The 5,017-nt window shown below is 34.7% G+C and overlaps 1 pseudogene; it reads left to right on the top strand.

The window, feature by feature from the left end:
- The first annotated feature begins 512 nt into the window (after positions 1–512).
- LOC130045234 (ribosome production factor 2 homolog) lies at positions 513–2,449 on the top strand (annotated as a pseudogene).
- Positions 2,450–5,017: the final 2,568 nt, after the last annotated feature.

Genomic DNA, 5,017 nt, shown 5'->3' on the forward strand with positions numbered 1-5,017 from the left:
GTGAGCCAGTCATAGCTTACTAACTTGCCTGTCACCTAGTCTCTTCTAGCAGCCATTCCTACGTGTTCTTTGCTCTTTTTAAATCCTTAAGAAAGAAAATCCAGAAAGCCTATCCCAGTGATTAAAAATGTGATTGCTGCTGCCATCCCACGATCAAAGCTATACTCCAGAAAGTCTTTTAAATTTATTTATTCAATTCCTTTTAACTGAAAAATTATTCTTCCTGTCTATTTATAATACAAATAGCCCTACTAGTTATATTTTTCTAGATTTAAGATCGATCTAGTTTTTAATCCTAAATAAAATAATGTCTTTTCTTAAAATAGTCTAAACCTTATTTACAGTTCTTCTTCCTAGATATTGCATCACATATTTCAAATACACAGATATTGTGAGCTGTTTGGGTGTCTAAAATTGCCTACAACACATTTACCCTCTTAGAGATAATTGATGTATAATCAAAGCTAGTAACCTTTATAGGAAGAGTGAATTCTGTTTGTGTTGTGTTAGTCATGTACACTTTGAATAAAGTCATAAAATCCAAAATAAAGAGCCAAGAGATTTATTGAGAAGAGAGTACCTAAGCTCAGCAAAGTATTAAAAATGCCACTTGGAGTAAAAGGGGATATGAAGATTTAACAATAATATAAGTACTAAGAGATTGGTATACAATAAATAAAAGAAATATGGTGTTTACAAAACCTTTTGAGGATCAGACATTGGTCAACATCAACATCAAAACATTGGAATTGTTTTCAAGAAAGTCAGATTGTTCTTTATTAGTCTTTGTCTCCCATAGTAAGAAGTGACCCAAAAACCTAGTAATGGGTCACATGTACAATGGCCATAGGCTGGATATTATTAACTTAGATATCAAGAAGTTTTTCTGGGGTCAAATAGTACAAAACAGTACAGCAGATAGGGAATTTGCCTTGTTTTTTTTTTTGTTTGTTTTGTTTTTGTTTTTTTAATTTATTTATTTATTGAATCACTGTGGGAAAAGTTACAGAGCTTTCGGGTTTAGGTCTCAGTCATGTAAATATCAAACACATTTCCCTTTACCAATACTTATTTTTAACCCCGAACCCCAATAGACCCCCACCTCCCACCCCTCCCAATTCTTGTGAGGCAGATGAGTTCTAGTTAATACTCTATCTACTTTGACTAGATAGATTGTTTCGATAGAAGATGCACAATTATTGTTTAGAGTTTACGACCCACCCCCCACAATCAGATATGCTGAAACAACGTTGTGAAATGATTTGCTTTCTACAACTTGGTTTAAGAATAAAATGATGTCGCGCGGACGCTATAGCGTCCGCGTGGTTTTGAATTTCTGCTATTTTACTTATTGACCCTGGAAGAATTTCTATTAAAAGTTAGATAGTTAAGAGACTGGCTTCTGTGCCCTGGAGTCGTGGCCGTGCCGGAGAGCCGCTCGTGGGGGGCAGCTGGAGACCTCAGTGGGGCGTGGGGGACGGCCCACAAAGCCCCCCTTCCCATGAGGTCCCCGCCGCTCCTGCCGAGCCCGGCTCAAACCTGCTGTCCACAAGGCTCCCGTGCGGCCGCCATCTTTCTTTCCAGAGAGGAGCGGGCGGGGAATTTGCCTTGTACCTGGCCTACCCGGATTCCATCCCCAGTATCCCATATGGCTCTCCAAGCATCACCATGAGTAATTTCAAGTTCAAACCAAGAGTAATACCTGACCATCACCAGGTGTGACCCAAAAAGTGGAAGAAGGAGGAGGAGGAGAAGGAGGAGGAGGAGGACGAGGAGGAGGAGGAGGAGGAGGAGGAGGAGGAGGAGGAGGAGGAGGAGGAGGAGGAGGAGGAGGGGAGAAAATAAGGAGAAGGAGAAGGAGAAGGAGAAGGAGAAGGAGAAGGAGAAGGAGAAGGAGAAGGAGAAGGAGAAGGAGAAGTTGTCTCTCTAGGTATTTAGAAAGTAAATGTCCTCTGGGAACAAACCCAAGTTAAAATTTGCTGGTGATAATTTTGTTAACAGAAGATTACAGATGGCTAAAAATTCTTTTCACTGATTTCTTCAGAGGTCTCATAGTACCAAATATCTGCTTAGCTGGTTGGGAATTTGTTCTGCACTTCACTGTATTGAATGAGATTTTCCTTTGTAGCTATAAAGTGCTGCTGAAGAAATCCAATTGCAGAACCACGGGTAAAACTGGAAGAAATGGAACCTTCATAGGATTTGTTTCTGAGAAGGACACATCTGGCTCCAGATGTTCTTTATAAATTATCTGTGAAAATGCCCAAAGTCCTCAAGCTAAAGAAAAAAATAGCTCCCATGATACTTTCGGTATAACTTGTGGAATGACTAATATGCAGAAATAAGATCTAAGTAAACTACAAACCAGGAAAATTAAGGGTTGAAGAAACAACCTGCGTAAAGGATAACAGAAGATCAGAAGGAAAATAAATCAAAGACATTTTTTTAATTGATAGAACTGGCTTGCTCTTTGAGCTCATAGTCTCCCTTGAACACGTATCTCACTTACTTTTATGTAACTTTGCTTGTTTTTTTTCACTCTGTAGAAATTGTGTTTTCTCTTGAATATGAAGTCTCTCTTTATTTCCCCTCAAGTCTTTCTGAGCAAGTCTCATTCAATAAAAAGCATTTTGCTTCACAAAATTAAATAAATAAAAAAATAAATATAATAAAAATAAAAATAAAAATGAATAAAACTTATTGACTAACTTTGTAATCTGCCTGAAAGAATTTTAAAGCATTAGTTGTTTCAGAATTACTTACAAGATATTATTTCAATTTATATAATAATATTTGCCTAAACTATATTAAGAATAGCCATATACTAACATTAGGTTGAAAGTAATTTTCTTACTTAAATCACTTTTAAGTGGGGGAATGAATATAGAATGTTCAATGAAAGAATAGTAAAAATAAATCCTGAACTTTACAAAACAACTGGAAACTGGTCTATTCAACTGGAAACTAGTTATTCAAGAAGACAACTGATAAATCCATTAAATAATTTGAGGGTAAAAGAATTGTGCGAGATTTCAGGACAGGACACTCTGGTCAACAATAGTAATAGCTATCAAGTAAGCTGTAGCAAATTACAGGTGGCCCCCAGATTAGCTAGGAAAACAGATTGTTCAACAGATTGACTCAGAAGCAAGAAATTTCCTGAAAAATAAAATAAAATAATAAAAAATAAAATGAAACGAACTAGATTAACACATTTTAAGAAAGAAAAAAGAGAAAAAAAAGAAAAATATCCTGAGCAGTCAGTGACACCATCCAAAGTTGTGGAGGAATAAGGAAAATTATCTGAAGGTAAAGATGGATATTGACCATCAAGATTTGAGATAACAGTTTTTACCATACGGACAGGCACCACTGTAGGCCAATTAATTTTCAGCACATTTCTGTTTATATTCCAATTCACATAAAATACATTTCTTAGAAATCCAGATTTTTTTCTCAGAATATATTCTAATGATCTCTGAATATCAGAGATTTTTGTTTCATTCCCAACCAGGTAATATTTAACCTTCACAAGAAAAAAAAGGTCATTTGTGGAAATACCTGAAATCTGAGATTAAATTTGGAAATAGAGAATGACTTAGAATTGAACAAAGAATAGAAACAAGATTAGTGAATTGGATAAGCAATCTATAGCAGGTAAATTAATAATCAGGGGCTAATTTTTGTTTGTTATTTTTTAAATAAGAACTGCTAGTTGATAATTATTTTAATGGATAGAATTTTTTAAAAATAATTTGATATTGGAGTCATTAACTTTGGACAACAATTCTGTGAAAGGCTATTCCTCCCCAGAAAACTCCTTCCATTCTTCTCATCAATTTATATCAGAGTCCTAGGGCTGTCACAACCATCACAAGTTGTCTCGTTTATAGTAACAGAAACATGCTCTTACAGTCTAGAGGTCAAAATTCCAAAACCAAAGTTTGTGGAGCTTGACTGTCTCCAAAATTTATAGGAGAGAATTTTTCCTTGCTTCCTCTAAACTTCTAGTGGGAACCAGCATTCCTTGGTTTGTAGCAGAACTTTAATCTAGTTCAATCTCTCCCAGGTCTGAATTTCTATGCCCATTGAGCAATAAGGAAACCAATTATTGAACATAAAATTAACCTTAAATACAGGTTGATGCCATCTTGAGATTCTCAATTCTATATCTTCAAAGTCCCTATTTCCAACTGAGGTAATATTCATGGACACCTAGGTTTTTTATGTGTTAGACATACATATTTTTTGTTGGGCTCAAACCTACTACAGTATGCCCCTTTGAAGTAAAAAGTATTCAGTTATCATCATTATCTTTTATTTAATCATTTTAAAATGTTTGGAAATTTTCTATCTTATTTAATTTTGAAAAAACACATAATAACCTTTTGTCTCCTGACCCACAGAAGCTAGAGAAAATGTTTGCTGACTTCTATCAGGCCCAGATATTTTCTTTTTTAGCTTATTACCCAGTTTTTATAAGTATTATGGCGAATTTTTATTTTTGAAGAAAAATTATTCTTATAAGATTTTTCCATTATAATTCCTTGGTTTTAGAATTTTTTAATTTAAAAAATACATAATAGAAAGACCACCAAAAAATCATAGCAGTATTTATACATGCAAATACTTTGGAATCTCATTAAAAATAAACCACTAAACTAAATGACACAATAGCTATTATAAGCTGTCCTCAAACTCTCAATAGTTTATTCATATCCCAAGAACACTCAAAAGTTTAAAAAAGTACTATTTAGCATCAAATAAAGACTATATTTTCTTCTCTAGAAGTTGACTCTGAAAATTTTTTTAAACTTTTTATCTACTACCAAATTTTAGATGAAAATGTAAAAAATGGGGCAGTTTGCAGCATGAAGGTATGCGTTGTGGAATTTTGATTAAGTTAAACTTGCTACAACAATCACAGACTCTTGTCCAATGTTAGTGTGTGACACCCACATCAACATAACAGCAAAAAAATAAAGAAGGAGGTGGAGCAGTCTTGAGGTCATGGGGA

The sequence above is a fragment of the Sorex fumeus genome, unplaced genomic scaffold (genome assembly GCF_029834395.1).
Source record: "Sorex fumeus unplaced genomic scaffold, SorFum_2.1 ptg000128l, whole genome shotgun sequence".
NCBI lineage: Eukaryota > Metazoa > Chordata > Mammalia > Eulipotyphla > Soricidae > Sorex > Sorex fumeus.